We start from the raw sequence: 16,898 nt of genomic DNA, 5'->3' as shown, positions 1-16,898 counted from the left end.
CATGTTTCTGCCTTCTGCATCGCTGGCTGTGAGTAAGAGGTCAGTGCTTTGAATTCCTCATCTGTACTCACTGTAGTTTTCTTCACAGGCCGTGTGCTTCCTCGTTGGGTATGAGGCTCTGGGATTAAGGCTTGGGAAGGGACAAGAATCTGCTGAGGAAAGTGAGTATTTTGGGTGCCGTTACAATGGGTACCTTCTAGTTGCAGTTGTAACGTAGTAATGGGAGATGGGTTGAGGGTGGAGATGTGAAATGAAGAGACTACGCGACATTGCAGACGGAGATGCTAATTTTTTGGTTTTCCCACCCTCTGTTAGGTTTAGTACCAAGGAAAACGAAGTCACGCGTCAGAGTCTACTGCACTCATGCGATGGAAAGCGAGCAAGAGCATTGAGACTCTGAGCATTGTTGATGCCACGCAAAAGCTGTCCATCTGGGAGCTGAGGAGACGCCGCTATCAGTGAGATAAGTGTCTGGTTTGGTGAGGGCTCTGTTTACGCCCAACCTGAGTCCAGGATGGGAAGCCCACTAAGTTAGGGCTGGGTTTGTATGAAAAGGTTCCTGACTAACTGTGGTTACGAGGGGGAAAAGGTCCCTATTTTCAGAGGTTGCTCATTTCTCTGGTCAGGAACAGTGTCTCCTCCGCAGCGGAAGGTTGGATTCAGGAGGATGACTCCAGGTGGTCAGTTGCTTACCTTCCTGCCATTTTTTTTCCTTCTCTCTCTCTCTCTTCTCTTGTGTGTTGGCCAACTTTCTCACTCTTTCTTCTCCTGTCCTCGTGCCATCTCCCTTCATACGACATGGGCATGCGTGCTAGCTGTGCATCCCCACAGGCCAGGTCTTGGGAGCCATGGAGAAGTAGGAGGGGACGAAAACCATGCAGGGCTGTGTCTGTTGGTGTTAACTCGGTCTCTGTTCATTGAGTGGGGCTGATGTAGATGGGATTGGAGAGGGAGGCCAGGATGAGGGCAAGATTTGAAGCAACAAATAGAGCTCTAAGTAGTGATGGGTCATGCTTGGCTTTTGCAGCTTCGCTTCCAGAGGAATTTTCCAAGAGCCCTATCCTGAGGAGAAAGTGGCACTAGTGGACATGAGCAGACGGGACATCATTGTCAGCAGACATGAACAGTCCTCAGCTTTCTGACTCCCGCATAACTGGCTGTGAGTAAGTGGTCAGTTCTTTCAATTGCTCATCTGTGCTCGCTGTAGTATTCTTCACAGGCCGTGTGCTTCCTTGTTGGGTATGGGTCTCTGTGAGATTACGGCGGGGGAGGGTCCAGAGTCTGCTGTGCAGAGTGACTATATCGGGTGCCGTTGCAAGGGGTCCTTTTTGGTTGTAATGATAAAGGTGTAATGGGAAGATGTTTGAGGGAGGAGCCCCGCCGTGCAGGAGAGGCAAAAGGAAGAGCCTATGAGACATCGCCAACAGAGATGGTAACGGATTTGTTTTTTCGCCTTGTGTTGGGTTTAGGACCGAGGGAAAAGAAGTCACGCCTCAGAGTCTCAAGCCTTCATGCGATGGAAAGCGAGCCAGAGCGACGAGACAGTGAGCATTGTTGATGCCAGGCAAGAGTCGTCTATCTGGGATGCAAGCACACGCCACTCTCAGTGAGATAAGTGTCTGGTTTGGTGATTGCTGTGCTCACGGCCCACCTTGCTCCTGCTAGGGACGCCACATTATCTGGGGCTGGGTTTGTAAGAAATGGTTCCTGACCAGCTGTGCTTTTCAAGAGAGACAAGGTCCCCATTTTCAGGGCCTGCTCATTTCTCTGGCCAGGAGCGGTGTCTCCTATGCAGCGGAAGGTTGCATCTAGGAGGATGGCTCCAGGTGGTGAGTTGCTTGCCTTCCTCCCATGTCTGTCTGTCTCTCTCTTCTCTATTGTGTTGGCCAACTTTCTCACTGTCTCTCCTCTACTCTCCTCTCCTTTCCTTGTGCCGTCTCCCTTCGTAGGACACGGGCAGGCATGCTAGGTGTGCGTCCCTACAGGCCAGATCTCGGGAGTCGCGGACAAAAATCATGGGGGCAGTGGGTGCGAGAGTGGAGCGGTGACTGTCGGTGTTAACTCGGTCTCTGTTCATTGAACGGGGCCGATGTAGATGGGACTGGAGAGAGAGGCAGGGATGAGGGCAAGATTTCCAGCAGCAACAGAGCTCTGTGTAGTGATGGTTCTTGCTTGGCTTTATTAGTTCGCAGAGGAATCGTCCAGGAGCCCTAGCCGCACAAGAATATGGCGGAAGTGGACCTGAGCAGCCTGGACGTCCTTCTAAGGAGACATGAATAGGCCTCAAGTTTCTGCCTTCTGCATCGCTGGCTGTGAGTAAGAGGTCAGTGCTTTGAATTCCTCATCTGTAGTCGCTGTAATTTTCTTGACAGGCCGTGTGCTTCCTCGTTAGTTACGAGGCGCTGGGGAAGGGACGAGTCTTCTGAGCAAAGTGAGTATTTTGGGTGCTGTTAGAATTGGAGCCTTCTAGTTGCAGGTGTAACGTAGTAATGGGAGATGGGTTGAGGGTGGAGCCTTGGGATATGGGAGATGTGAAATGAAGGAGACGACACAACATTGCAGACAAAAATGATAATTTTTTTGGTTCCCCCTTTCAGCTGGGTTTAGTACTGAGGGAAACGAAGTCACGCGTCAGAGTCTACTCCCCTTATGCGATGGAAAGCAAGCGAGAGCATCGAGACTCCGAGCATTGTTGATGCCACGCAAAAGCCGTCCCTCTGGGAGCCGAGGAGACTCCGCTGTCAGTGAGATAAGTGTCTGGTTTCATGAGGGCTCTGCTCACGCCCAACCTGAGTCCCGGTGGGGAAGCCTACTAAGTTTGGGCTGGGCTTTTATGATAAGGTTCCTAACTAGCTGTGGTCACGAGGGAGAAGAGGTCCCTATTTTGAGAGGTTGCTCATTTCTCTGGTCAGGAATGGTGTCTCCTCCACAGCAGAAGGTTGCATCCAGGAAGATGACTCCACGTGGTGAGTGCTTTCTTTTCTCCGATGTTTTCCTTTCTCTCTCTTCTCTAGTAGTTTGGCCAACACACACCCTCTAGCTCTCGCTGTCTGTCCTTTCTTTCCTCGTGTTGTCTCCCTTCGTAAGACACGGGCAGGCGTGCTACATGTGCATCCCCACAGGCTTTGTCTCGGGAGCCATGGAGAAGTAGGAGGGGACGAAAATCATGCAGGGGAGTGGGTGCGAGATTGGAGCGGTGACTGTCGGTGTTAACTCGGTCTCTGTTCATTGAGTGGGGCTGATGTAGATGGGATTGGAGAGGAAGGCCAGGATGAGGGCAAGATTTGAAGCAACAAATAGAGCTCTAAGTAGTGATGGGTCATGCTTGGCTTTTGCAGCTTCGCTTCCCGGGGAATTTTCCAAGAGCCCTATCCTGAGGAGAAAGTGGCAGAAGTGGACATGAGCAGACGGGACATCCTTGTCAGCAGACATGAACAGTCCTCCGCTTTCTGACTCCCGCATTACTGGCTGTGAGTAAGCGGTCAATGGTCTGAATTGCTCATCTGTGCTCGCTTTAGTATTCTTCACAAGCTGTGTGCTTTCTCCTTGGGTATGGGACTCTGTGAGATTACGGCTGGGAAGGGGCCAGAGTCTGCTGTCCAGGGTGACTGTCGGGTGCCGTTGCAAGGGGTGCTTTTTGGTTGTAATGCTAAAGGTGTAATGGGAAGCTGTTTGAGGGAGGAGCCCCGGCGTGAGGGAGAGGCGAAAAGAAGAACCTACGAGATGTTGCAGACGGATATGGTAACAGATTTGTTTTTTCCCCTTGTGCTGGGTTTAGGACTGAGGTAACAGAAGTCACACCTCAGAGTCTCAAGCCCTCATGCGATGGAAACCGAGCCAGAGCGACGAGACAGTGAGCATTGTTGATGCCACGCAAAAGCCGTCCAACTGGGTGGGGAACGGCCGCCACTCTCAGTGAGATAAGTGTCTGGTTTGGTGTTGGTTGTGCTCACGGCTCACCTTGCTTCTGCTAGAGATGCCACATTAGCTGGGGCTGGGTTTGTAAGAAAATGTTCTTGACTAGCTGTGGTTATGAGGGGGACAAGGACCCCATTTTCAGGGTCTGCTCATTTCTCTGACCAGGAGCGGTGTCTCCTACAGAGCGGAAGGTTGCATCTAGAAGAATGACTCCAGGTGGCAAGTTGCTTTCCTTCCTCCCATGTCTTTCTATCTGTCTGTCTCTCTCTTTCTTCTCTAGTGTGTTGGCCAACTTTCTCACTGACTCTCCTCTCCTGTCCTTATGCCATCTCCCTTCGTAGGACACGGGCAGGCGTCCTACGTGTGCATCCCCACAGGCTATGTCTCTGGAGGCATGGAGAAGTAGGAGGGGATGAAAATCATGCACAGCTGTGACTGTCGGTGTTACTGTGGTCTCTGTTCCTCGAGTGGGGCCGAAGTAGATGGGATTCGAGAGGGAGACCAGTATGAGGACAAGATTTGAAACACCAATAGAGGTTTGTGTAGTGATGGCTCATGCTTGGCTTTTGCAGCTGCGCTTCCAGAAGAATTTTCCAGGACCCCTATCTCGATGAGAAACTGGGAAAAGTGGACATGAGCAGACTGGACATCCCTGTAAACAGACATGAACACCCTTGTTAGCAGACATGAACAGTCCTCAGCTTTCTGACTCCCGCATAACTGGCTGTGAGTAAGGGATCAGTGCTTTGAATTCCTCATCTGTGCTCGCTGTAGTATTCTTCACAGGCCATGTGCTTTCTCATTGGGTACGGGACTCTGTGAGATCACGGCTGGGGAGGGGCCAGAGTCTGCTGGGTAGAGTGATTATATTGGATGCCATTGTAAGGGGTGCGTTTTAGTTGTAATGCTAAAGGGGTAATGGGAAGGAGGGGTTGGGGCGGGACGCTGCCGTGTAGGAGAGGCGAAAAGCATAGCCTATGCGACGCGCCCACTGAGGTGGTAACTTATTTGTTTTTCCTCCTTGTGCCGGTTTTAGTACCGAGGGAAAAGAAATCAAACGTCAGAGTTTACTCCCCTCGTTGGATGGAAAGCAAGCGAGAGCCGTGAGCCCGCGAGCATTGTTGATGCAAGTCAGTAGCCGTCGAGTTGGCTGTGGAGCAGTCGCTGTTGTCAGTGAAATAAATGTCTGGTTTGGTGAGGGCTCTGCTTATGGCCCCCCTGGCCCCAGGTAGGGACGGCCCGTTAGCTGGGGCTGGGTTTGTAAGAAATGGTTGCTAACCAGCTGTGGTTATGAGAGAGACAAGGTCCCCATTTTCAGGGGCTGCTTATTTCTCTGCCCAGATGCGGTGTGTCCTCGGCAGCGGAAGGTTGCATCCAGGAAGATGACTCCAGGTGGTGAGTTGCTTCCCTTCCTCACGTTTTTTTTCTCTGTCTCTCTCTTGTCTAGTGTGTTGGCCAACTTTCTCACTCTCTTTCCTCTCCTATCCTCATGCCGTCTCCCTTCGTAGGACCACGGGCATCCGTGCTAGGTGTGCATCCTAGCCAGGTCTTGGGAGCCACAGAGAAGTAGGAGCGGACGAAAAGCATGCGTGGCAGTGGGCGCTAAAGTGGAGCTGTGACTGTCTGTGTTTACTCGGTTTCTGTTCATCGAGTGGGGCCGATGTAGATGGGACTGGAGAGAGAGGCAGGGATGAGGGCAAGACTCGATGCATCAAAAGAGCTCTGTGTAGTGATAGTTCTTGCTTGACTTTATTAGTTGGCAGAGGAATCGTCCAGGAGCCCTAGCCGGACAAGAATATGGCAGAAGTGGACCTGAGCAGTCTGGACATCCTTCTAAGGAGACATGAATAGTCCTTATGTTTCTGCCTTCTGCATCGCTGGCTGTGAGTAAGAGGTCAGTGGTTTGAATTCCTCATCTGTAGTCGCTGTAGTTTTCTTCACAGGCCGTGTGCTTCCTCGTTAATTACGAGGCTCTGGGATTAAGGCTGGGGAAGGGACAAGAATCTCGTGAGCAAAGTGAGTATTTTGGGTGCCGTTACAATGGGTGTCTTCTAGTTGCAGTTGTAACGTAGTAATGGGAGATGGGTTGAGGATGGAGCCGTGGGATAAGGGAGATGTGAAATGAAGGAGACTACGCGACATTGCAGATGAAGATGCTAATTTTTTTTGGTTCCCCCCCCCTCCCGCTGGGTTTAGTACCAAGGGAAACGAAGTCACGCATCAGAGTCTACTGCCCTCATGCGATGGAAAGCGAGTGAGAGCGTCGAGAGACTCTGAGCATTGTTGATGCCACGCAAAAGCCGTCCACCTGGGAGCCGAGGAGCCGCTGCTGTCAGTGAGATAAGTGTCTGGTTTCATGAGAGCTCTGCTCATGCCCAACCTGAGTCCAGGTAGAGAAGCCCAGTACAGTAGGGCTGGGTTTGTATGAAAAGGTTCCTGACTAGCTGTGGTCACGAGGGAGAAAAGGTCCCTATTTTGAGAGGTTGCTCATTTTTCTGGTCAGGAACGGTGTCTCCTCTGCAGCAGAAGATTGCATCCAGGAGGATGACTCCACGTGGTGAGTGCTTGCTTTCCTCCGATGTTTTCCCCTCTCTCTCTCTCTCTCTCTCTCTCTCTTCTCTAGTATGTTGGCCAACACACAACCTCTAGCTCTCTGTCTGTCCTTGCCTTTCCTCGTGTTGTCTCCCTTCGTAAGACACGGGCAGGCATGCTACGTGTGCATCCCCACAGGCTTTGTCTCGGGAGTCATGGAGAAGTAGGAGGGGACAAAAATCATGCAGGGGAGTGGGTGCGACAGTGGAGCGGTGACAGTCGTTGTGAACTCGGTCTCTGTTCATCCAGTGGGGCTGACGTAGATGGGATTGGCGAGGGAGGCAGGGATGAGGGCAAGATTTGAAGCGACATATGGTGTTTTAAGTAATGATGGCTCATGTTTGGCTTTTGCAGCTGCGCTTCCAGAGGAATTTTCCAGGAGCCCCAGCCCGAGGAGAAACTGGCAGAAATGGACATGAGCAGATTGGAGGTCCTTGTAAGCCGACATGAACAGTCCTCAGCTTTCTGACTCCCGCATAACTGGCTGTGAGTAAGCGGTCAGTGCTCTGAACTGCCCATCTGCGCTTGCTGTCGTAGTCTTTGCAGGCCATGTGCTTTCTCGTTGGGTACGGGGCTCTGTACGATTACAGCTGGGGAGGAGCCAGAGTCTGCTGTGCAGAGTGATTATTTCAGATGCCGTTGCAAGGGGTGCTTTTTAGTTCTAGTGCTAAGGGCGTTGTTCGGGGCGGAGCGGTGCCGTGTGGGAGAGGCAAAAAGAATAGCTTACGGGACGCTGCCCACTGAGATGATATCTTATTTGTTTTTCCTCCTTGTGCTGGGTTTAGTACTGAGGGAAAAGAAATGAAACATCAGAGTTTACGCCCCTCGTCGGATGGAAGGCGAGCGAGAGCAGTGAGCCCGCGAGCATTGTGGATGCAAGTCAGGAGCCGACCAGTTGGCAGTGGAGCAGTCGCTTCTGTCCGTGAGATAAGTGTCTGGTTTGGTGAGTGCTCTGCTCACGCTCCACCTGAGTCCAGGTAGGGAAGCCCAGTACGGTAGGGCTGGGTTTGTATGAAAAGGTTCCTAACTAGCTGTGGTCATGAGGCAGAAAAGGTCCCTATTTTCAGAGGTTGCTCATTTCTGTGGTCAGGAACGGTGTCTCCTCCGCAGAGTAATGTTGGATTCAGGAAGATGATTCCAGGTGGTCAGTTGCTTGCTTTCCTCTCATTTTTCTCTCTCTCTCTCTCTCTCTTCTCTAATGTGTTGGCCAACTTTCTCACTCTCTTTTCTCTCCGTTCCTCGTGCCGTCTCCCTTCGTAGGAGACAAGCAGGCTTGCTAGGTGTGCATCCCCGCAGGCCAGGTTTCGGGAGCCATGGAAAAGTAGGAGGGGATGAAAATCATGCAGGGCTGTGACTGTTGGTGTTAACTCGGTCTCTGTTCATCGAGTGGGGCTGATGTAGATGGGATCGAAGAGGGAGGCCAAGATGAGGGCAAGTTTTGACGCACCAGTAGAGCTTTAAGTAGTGATGTCTCATGCTCGGCTTTTGCAGCTGCACTTCCAGAGGAATTTTCCAAGAGCCCCAGCCTGAGGAGAAAGTGGCAGAATTGGACATGAGCAGACTGGACATCCTTGTAAGCAGACATGAACAGTCCTCAGCTTTCTGACTCCCGCATAACTGGCTGCGAGTAAGCGGTCAGTGCTTTGAATTTCTCATCTGTGCTCGCTGTAGTATTCTTCATAGGCCGTGTGCTTCCTTGTTAGTTACGAGGCTCTGGGATTAAGGCTGGGGAAGGGACGAGTCTCCTGAGCAAAGTGAGTATTTTGGGTGCCGTTACAATGGGTGCCTTCTAGTTGCAGTTGTAACATAGTAATGGGAGATGGGTTGAGGGCGGACCGTGGGATATGGGAGATGTGAAATGAAGAGACTACGCGACATTGCAGACGGAGATGCTAATTTTTTTGTTTCCTCCCTCCCCCCGCTAGGTTTAGTATCAAGGAAAAAGAAGTCACGCGTCAGAGTCGACTGCCCTGATGCGATGGAAAGCGAGCGAGAGCGTCGAAACTCTGAGCATTGTTGATGCCACGCAAAAGCCGTCCATCTGGGAGCCGAGGAGACGCTGCTGTCCATGAGATAAGTGTCTGGTTTGGTGAGGGCTCTGCTCACGCCCAACCTGAGTCCAGTAGAGAAGCCCAGTACGGTAGGGCTGGGTTTGTATGAAAAGATTGCTGACTAGCTGTGGTCACGAGGGAGAAAAAGTCCCTACTTTGAGAGGTTGCTCATTTCTCTGGTCAGGAACGGTGTCTCTTCCGCATCAGAAGGTTGCATCCAGGAGGATGACTCCAGGTGGTGAGTTGCTTGCTTTCCTCCCATGTTTTTATTTCTCTCTTTGTCTGTCTGTCTGTCTGTCTCTCTGTCTCGTACGTTGGCCAACACACACTCTCTATCTCTCTTTCTCTCTCTCTGTCCTTGCCTTTCCTTGTGCTGTCTTCCTTTGTACGACACGGGCAGGCGTGCATCCCCACAGGCCAGATCTTGGGAGCCATGGAGAAGTAGGAGGGGAGGAAAATCATGCAGGACTATGTCTGTTGGTGTTAACTCGGTCTCTGTTCATCGAGTGGGGCTGATGTAGGTGGGATTGGAGAGGGAGGTAGGGATGAGGGCAAGAACTGAAGCAACAAATAGAGCTTTAAGTAGTGATGGCTCATGTTTGGCTTTTGCAGCTGCGCTTCCAGAGGAATTTTCCAAGAGCCCTAGCCCGAGGAGAAAGTGGCAGAAATGGACATGGGCAGACTGGACATCCTTGTCAGCAGACATGAACAGTCCTCAGCTTTCTGACTCCCGCATAACTGGCTGTGAGTAAGTGGTCAGTGCTTTGAATTGCTCATCTGTGCTCGCTGTAGTATTCTTCACGGGCCGTGTGCTTCCTCGTTGGGTATGGGTCTCTGTGAGATTACGGCTGGGGAGGGTCCAGAGTCTGCTGTGCAGAGTGACTGTCGGGTGCCGTTGCAAGGGGTGCTTTTTGGTTGTAATGATAAAGGTGTAATGGGAAGATGTTTGTGGGAGGAGCCCCGCCGTGCAGGAGAGGCAAAAGGAAGAGCCTATGAGACATCACCAACAGAGATGGTAACGGATTTGTTTTTTCCCCTTTTGTTGGGTTTAGGACCGAAGGAAAAGAAGTCATCCCTCAGAGTCTCAAGCCTTCATGCGATGGAAAGCGAGCCAGAGCGACGAGACAGTGAGCATAGTTGATGCCAGGCAAGAGTCGTCTATCTGGGATGCAAGCACACACCACTCTCAGTGAGATAAGTGTCTGGTTTGGTGATTGCTGTGCTCACGGCCCACCTTGCTCCTGCTAGGGACGCCACGTTATCTGGGGCTGGGTTTGTAAGAAATGGTTCCTGACCAGCTGTGCTTACGAGAGAGACAAGGTCCCCATTTTCAGGGCCTGCTCATTTCTCTGGCCAGGAGCGGTGTCTCCTGTGCAGCGGAAGGTTGCATCTAGGAGGATGACTCCAGGTGGTGAGTTGCTTGCCTCCCTCCCATGTCTGTCTCTCTTTCTTCTCTAGTGTATTGGCCAACTTTCTCACTGTCTCTCCTCTACTCTCCTCTCCTTTCCTTGTGCCGTCTCCCTTCGTAGGACACGGGCAGGCATGCTAGGTGTGCGTCCCCACAGGCCAGATCTCGGGAGTTGTGGACGAAAATCATGCGGGGCAGTGGGTGCGAGAGTGGAGCGGTGACTGTCGGTGTTAACTCGGTCTCTGTTCATTGAGCGGGGCCGATGTAGATGGGACTGGAGAGGGAGGCAGGGCTGAGGGCAAGATTTCCAGCACCAATAGAGCTCTGTGTAGTGATGGTTCTTGCTTGGCTTTATTAGTTCGCAGAGGAATCGTCCAGGAGCCCTAGCTGCATAAGAATATGGCGGAAGTGGACCTGAGCAGCCTGGACATCCTTCTAAGGAGACATGAATAGTCCTTATGTTTCTGCCTTCTGCATCGCTGGCTGTGAGTAAGAGGTCAGTGCTTTGAATTCCTCATCTGTACTCGCTGTAGTTTTCTTCACAGGCCGTGTGCTTCCTCGTTAGTTACGAGGCTCTGGGATTAAGGCTGGGGAAGGGACAAGAATCTCGTGAGCAAAGTGAGTATTTTGGGTGCCGTTACAATGGGTGCCTTCTAGTTGCAGTTGTAACGTAGTAATGGGAGATGGGTTGAGGATGGAGCCTTGGGATAAGGGAGATGTGAAATGAAGGAGACTACGCGACATTGCAGATGAAGATGCTAATTTTTTTTGGTTCCCCCCCCCCCCCCCGCTGGGTTTAGTACCAAGGGAAACGAAGTCACGCATCAGAGTCTACTGCCCTCATGCGATGGAAAGCGAGTGAGAGCGTCGAGAGACTCTGAGCATTGTTGATGCCACGCAAAAGCTGTCCATCTGGGAGCCGAGGGCCGCTGCTGTCTGTGAGATAAGTGTCTGGTTTCATGAGGGCTCTGCTCATGCCCAACCTGAGTCCAGGTAGAGAAGCCCAGTACAGTAGGGCTGGGTTTGTATGAAAAGGTTCCTGACTAGCTGTGGTCACGAGGGAGAAAAGGTCCCTATTTTGAGAGGTTGCTCATTTTTCTGGTCAGGAACGGTGTCTCCTCTGCAGCAGAAGATTGCATCCAGGAGGATGACTCCACGTGGTGAGTGCTTGCTTTCCTCCGATGTTTTCCCCTCTCTCTCTCTCTCTCTCTCTCTCTCTCCTCCAGTACGTTGGCCAACACACAACCTCTAGCTCTCTCTCTGTCCTTGCCTTTCCTCGTGTTGTCTCCCTTCGTAAGACACGGGCAGGCGTGCTACATGTGCATCCCCACAGGCTTTGTCTTGGGAGCCATGGAGAAGTAGGAGGGGACAAAAATCATGCAGGGGAGTGGGTGCGACAGTGGAGCGGTGACTGTCGGTGTGAACTCGGTCTCTGTTCATCCAGTGGGGCTGACGTAGATGGGATTGGCGAGGGAGGCAGGGATGACGGCAAGATTTGAAGCGACATATGGCGTTTTAAGTAATGATGGCTCATGTTTGGCTTTTGCAGCTGCGCTTCCAGAGGAATTTTCCAGGAGCCCCAGCCCGAGGAGAAATTGGCAGAAATGGACATGAGCAGATTGGACGTCCTTGTAAGCCGACATGAACAGTCCTCAGCTTTCTGACTCCCGCATAACTGGCTGTGAGTAAGCCGTCAATGGTCTGAATTCCTCATCTGTGCTCGCTGTAGTATTCTTCACAGGCCGTGTGCTTTCTCGTTGGGTATGGGTCTCTGTGAGATTACGGCTGGGGAGGGTCCAGAGTCTGCTGTGCAGAGTGATTATTTCAGATGCCGTTGCAAGGGGTGCTTTTTAGTTCTAGTGCTAAGGGCGTTGTTCGGGGCGGAGCGGTGCCGTATGGGAGAGGCAAAAAGAATAGCTTACGGGACGCTGCCCACTGAGATGATATCTTATTTGTTTTTCCTCCTTGTGCTGGGTTTAGTACTGAGGGAAAAGAAATGAAACATCAGAGTTTACGCCCCTCGTCGGATGGAAGGCGAGCGAGAGCAGTGAGCCCGCGAGCATTGTGGATGCAAGTCAGGAGCCGACCAGTTGGCAGTGGAGCAGTCGCTACTGTCAGTGAGATAAGTGTCTGGTTTGGTGAGGGCTCCAGGTAGGGACGCCCCGTTAGCTGGGGCTGGGTTTGTAAGAAATTGTTCCTGAACAGCTGCGCTTACGAGAGAGACAAGGCCCCCATTTTCAGGGTCTGCTCATTTCTCTGGCCAGGAGCGGTGTCTCCTACGCAGCGGAAGGTTGCATCTAGGAGGATGATTCCAGATGGTGAGTTGCTTGCCTTCATCCCATTTTTTTTCTCTCTCTCTCTCTCTCTCTCTCTCTCTCTCTCTCTCTTCTCCAGTGTGTTGGCCAACTTTCTCACTCTCCTCTCCTCTCCTCGCCTCGTGCCATCTCTCTTCGTAGGACACGGGCAGGCGTGCTACGTGTGCATCCCCACAGGCTATGTGTCGGGAGCCATGGAGAAGTAGGAGGGGACAAAAATCATGCAGGACTGTCACTGTCCATCGAGTGGGGCCAACGTAGATGGCATTGGAGAGGGAGACTAGGATGTGGGCAAGCTCTGAAGCACCAATAGAGCTTTGTGCAGTGATGGCTCATGTTTGGCTTTTGCAGCTGCGCTTCCAGAGGAATTTTCCAGGAGCCCGATCTTGAGGAGAAAGTGGCAGAAGTGGACATGAGCACACTGGACATCCTTGTAAGCAGACATGAACAGTCCTCAGCTTTCTGACTCCCGCATAACTGGCTGTGAGTAAGCGGTCAGTGCTTTGAATTCCTCGTCTGTGCTCGGTGTAGTATTCTTCACAGGCCGTGTGCTTCCTCGTTGGGTACGGGACTCTGTGAGATTACGGCTGGGGAGGGGCCAGAGTCTGATGTGCAGAATGATTATTTTGGGTGCTGTTGCAAGGGGTGCTTTTTGGTTGTAATGCTAAAGGTGGAATGGAGAGGGTTGAGGGCGGAGGACTGCCCTGTCACCATTTGCTACACCCACAATTTCCCATTCCTGGGTCTATGGGATAGGGAATTGTGATAGATGGGTTGGACTTTGTCAGAGTTTGAACCAGTGTTCCCTCTAATTTTTCCTACTCATGTGTGGAAGGAATTTTATGTGCACCAATATGGAGGTGATATTACCTCCATATTGGTGCACGTAACAAAATTCATGTGGCGGGTGTGGGGCCGAGGCTTTGGGAGTGTGAGACGGGGCTCAGGGCTGGGGAAGAGTGTTGAGGTGCGAGGGGGTGAGGGCTCCATCTGGGGGTGTGGTCTCAGGGCTGGGGATGAGGGGTTTGGGGTCCAGGCTGCCCTGGGACTACAGGAAGCCGGGGAGAGGACTCCCCGCAGCTCTCTCTCCCCGCAGCAGCACCTGGGCTGGGGGGAGAGGCACCTCTCCCTAATGCGGCAGCTCCAGGGCTGGGGCCACAGGATAGGTGCTTTTTCCCCGGCCGCAGCAGGTCCGGGGCTGGGGGAGAAGCATGTCTCCACGCCACAGCCCTGAGTCCCTGCACAGTGTTTAATATGCTGCTGTGCAGCTTAGAGGTAACTTAGTGATTTCACACAAGTTGAAACCTATTTTAATACATTTTTTTCTAAATTAGCAAAATCTTGTTTTACTTGTGTGTAAATTTTAAAAAGAGGTTTCACAGGAGCAACGGCTGTCCACCCCTCGCTTGGTCTAGAGTCAGCCATTCCTGCCAACCAGCAATTCAAGCACCAGTGAAGTCATGTGATCATAAAAATAGACTTGATAATGTTTTGGTTTTTAATAATGTATTAAATATGGTAAATGAGAGTCACAATAAAACCCTAGGAAGTGTTAAAAGAAGATATGAAGGTTTCTTGAAAAGTAAAGAATTAAAATGTGTGAAACTCCATTTCCTGGAGGTAATGGGAAAGAGTGGCCAGTTCAGGGAATCGGAACAGCTGAGCAGACCAATTTGTGAACATCTCTGTGCAGATGTCACTTGTATGTAAACACCTGAATGAAGACTGAGAGTATTTAAAGAGCAGGGTGTATGCGGGGGAGAGGGAAGGTGTCAGAAACTCACTACATCATTTCAGAGAGGGAAGAGCAGCCTTGTCTAGACCTTCCCCGCTCCCCCCCCCACACCTTCCTTTTGCCCCTGTTACTGTACATGGTCCGCTTGCTCCAGCATCCTCAACAGCAAAGTAACCGATTCTGCTGGGGAGTGTTTTATAACACTACAGCAGCTGGGGGGGCTCTTGCCGTGGCTCAGGTACGATGTTCCAGGCTGTAATCCTGACCAGTGTGGGGCTATGTCATCTGACCGGCAACGCGGGGGGGGCACCTCACCGTGCTTCTCTGTTATAGCTCTGACTTGGGTAGCTCACAAACAGCCTGTCAGCGTGATGCTCCCCCCTTTCCCCCCCAAGTGTCTGTGTGTGGCTACGACTCTGATCCCAGAGCTTGTCAGCACTCACCAGTCACACTTTGGCTTCCATCAGACCTGGGCTACCACATGCAGGGTGACCCCAACACACTCCCTGTCCTGAATTTTACCCCAAAAACGTGTTGTGCACTGTCCAGCCATCTCCTGGACAGGCCAGATAGATTAGGTCTGTTGTACCTCTAGGAGGTCAATATACAAAAATCTGCCACCTTGTGGATAATTCCATTTACAGTTCACAACACTGGATTAGTTTTGGTTCAAGAATAAAATAAGTTTTTTTAACTACATAGAGAGGTTTTAAGTGAACAAAAGTAATAAGGCATTAAAGAAGAAATGGTTACAAGAAAAAATAAAGATAAAATGCTTCCTAAACTTAACGAACTAGGCTTGTGAAGTCCCTTCCCACAGCTTCCAGTAATATTGCTGCCCAAACCCTCAGGCCAGGATCTGCTTCCAGGGTCCAGCAGCTGTTTCTCTGATCATCTTAGGTGAAAGGGAGATGAGGGAGAGAGAACTTGGGTGTTTTTGCCCTTTCCTTTTATAGCTCGGTCACCATTTGAAAAACATTTTCCTGAGTGTTTGTAGTAATGTAGTAAGTGAAGGCAACATGGTAAAGGCCTAATGAAGGCCCAGTATGAAGCCTGAACCAAACTAAAGTAATGGTCAAGGCTTTGCTAGCATAGAAAGCAAAGGTAAGCTGTGAGCAAAAGGCAGGCCCTGCTCACAGAAGTTGGCAAGGAAAGGGCTGATGTTGCAGAAATACATATTCATTTAGCATAGTTATAGTATAAACATGGTACCAAGACATACCATACGGGAACATTCCACAGATAACATGGAACAGACCGACCCATCCCAATGACAGGGGCAAAAGGGTAAAATGATGGATAGAGATGTTTTGATCGAACCAACAGGTACAAGGTGCGAGGCGGCCCCTTACTGCATAGAGGGGTTGTACCTTGCTACGTAGAGGGGTTGCACCTCAATACGTCAGGAGTGATGTGTAACTTGTTTGTACTTGTGTATAAGAATGTGTCCCTGGGGTGGTGTCTTTGTCCGGCTGAGGGGGCAGTGGAAAGTCCCGCCACTGAGCTGAGTCCATTGCCGAGCGGCACTTTCTAGCACTATGCCCGGTAGACTAAGTAATCTACGGGGAACTGAAATTGTGTCAGGGTCGCAATAAACCTGGCCGAGGGGCCTTTGTATCTTAGTAGACTCTGTGGTTATTGGGGATTCTCGTCGGGTCTGCTGTGTCAGCTATCTGCGCAGAGCTGGGGCAGCACACAGAAGCACCACACCGGTAGCCTCTCACAACAGTGTTCACCTTAGGTTAAGTTTTTTCTTGCTGAGAGCATGGAGTTTGGTGGAAGAAGGAGGCTTTGTGCTGTTTCTGTTCATCCGTGTATACTGCTTCTTTCTTCCCCCTCTTATCCTCTGTGGAATCTGTTTACAGCTGAAATGCAAATTGAGGCAAACGCACATCCCTTTCTTTAGGACAGGTGTGCTTGATCACTTCCACCTAATCAGGCTATGTGAATTGGAACTTGTGCTTTTAATACCCTATAGGTGGAATTTCATAACTTTACACAGACTGTTGCTACCGCCATTTCACCAAAATAGTATTGATCACTGAGTTTCAAATGCTACCTCACAAGGCATATTTTGTCCAAAGATTGTTATAATAGTGTGTAGGGTGTGAATACAGGGGTGCATTTGGCCACAGTGGGTTGGGAATTATCCATTTGTGAAGGTCTTGCTAACCTTACCCTTCCCTGGAAATTGCCAGACAATGAAGGGAAGTGGAGAATTCTTGCTCCAATCCTGAATTGCTGGAAATCCCAGGCTCGCTTGATTTCCCAGTGGAGTCAGTTTTTCTCCCTGGTGGATTATGATTTTCCCCATTGTAGTTAGTTGCAATTTGTCTACTTCCCCACAGACCCTCACTAGCTTCTCTAGGCGTTATCTCATTGCTTCAAATTAAAACTGCTGCCCTTTGGGTCTGTATGTTCTGGGGTATTTGCTGTCATGAGTGACTGTGCTGGTTTGGGCAGGTGCTGGGCAAGGTGGGGGTTGTAAGTTTCTGATGAAGAATGCTGTGTGTTAAATAAAATTACCCTGTGACAAACAGTGGCATTTGGCTCTTTTCTTAAAGTGTGAAATAGCAACCAGGGATCACTGCCTAAATGGGGGGGAGGGGGATGGATGGACACACATGGCACTGTCCCACCTGTGACACCTCAGCACTTTGAGTCCCCAAATCCTTGTACCTGCCATCACTCATTAACAGTGCCTCCCTCCACTCCTTACAGCAATCCAAGCTGTAGAAAGTTGATGTGCTGAGAATACGGTGTAGCACATGGAGAGCCTGCAACAGAGCAAGACCCTGGGAAAAGATTCCCTGGTACTCTGTAGTCTCCCATGGGTTGGGGAGGATCCATCTCGGGGGAGGGTTGGTCTGCCCCAGAGG

The 16,898-nt window shown here is 50.9% G+C and overlaps 2 long non-coding RNA genes across 6 annotated transcripts; both read left to right on the top strand.

Moving 5' to 3' along the window:
• The first annotated feature begins 477 nt into the window (after positions 1 to 477).
• LOC128825748 (uncharacterized) lies at positions 478 to 3,936 on the top strand. 2 transcript variants are annotated; one of them, XR_008442721.1, is made up of 5 exons: positions 478 to 1,159; positions 1,470 to 2,323; positions 2,598 to 2,966; positions 3,339 to 3,470; positions 3,779 to 3,936. It is a non-coding gene; the product is annotated as an uncharacterized LOC128825748 (long non-coding RNA). The 2 variants fall into 2 exon arrangements; XR_008442720.1 differs by having other exon boundaries at positions 478 to 1,163.
• Positions 3,937 to 3,942: 6 nt separating this feature from the next.
• On the top strand, positions 3,943 to 15,641 carry LOC128825747 (uncharacterized). Of its 4 annotated transcripts, none has more exons than XR_008442719.1 (13): positions 3,943 to 4,644; positions 4,955 to 5,146; positions 5,260 to 5,313; positions 5,675 to 5,812; positions 6,115 to 6,475; positions 6,865 to 6,996; positions 7,296 to 9,309; positions 9,614 to 10,465; positions 10,770 to 11,129; positions 11,519 to 11,650; positions 11,950 to 12,120; positions 12,234 to 12,287; positions 12,636 to 15,641. It is a non-coding gene; the product is annotated as an uncharacterized LOC128825747 (long non-coding RNA). The 4 variants fall into 4 exon arrangements; XR_008442718.1 differs by having other exon boundaries at positions 12,426 to 15,641; XR_008442716.1 differs by having other exon boundaries at positions 11,950 to 12,287.
• The last annotated feature ends 1,257 nt before the right edge of the window (positions 15,642 to 16,898 follow it).

Source organism: Malaclemys terrapin, chromosome 18 (assembly GCF_027887155.1).
Source record: "Malaclemys terrapin pileata isolate rMalTer1 chromosome 18, rMalTer1.hap1, whole genome shotgun sequence".
Lineage (NCBI taxonomy): Eukaryota > Metazoa > Chordata > Testudines > Emydidae > Malaclemys > Malaclemys terrapin.
Note: the sequence above shows the minus strand (reverse complement) of the source record. Positions and strands in the feature narration are given on the sequence as shown.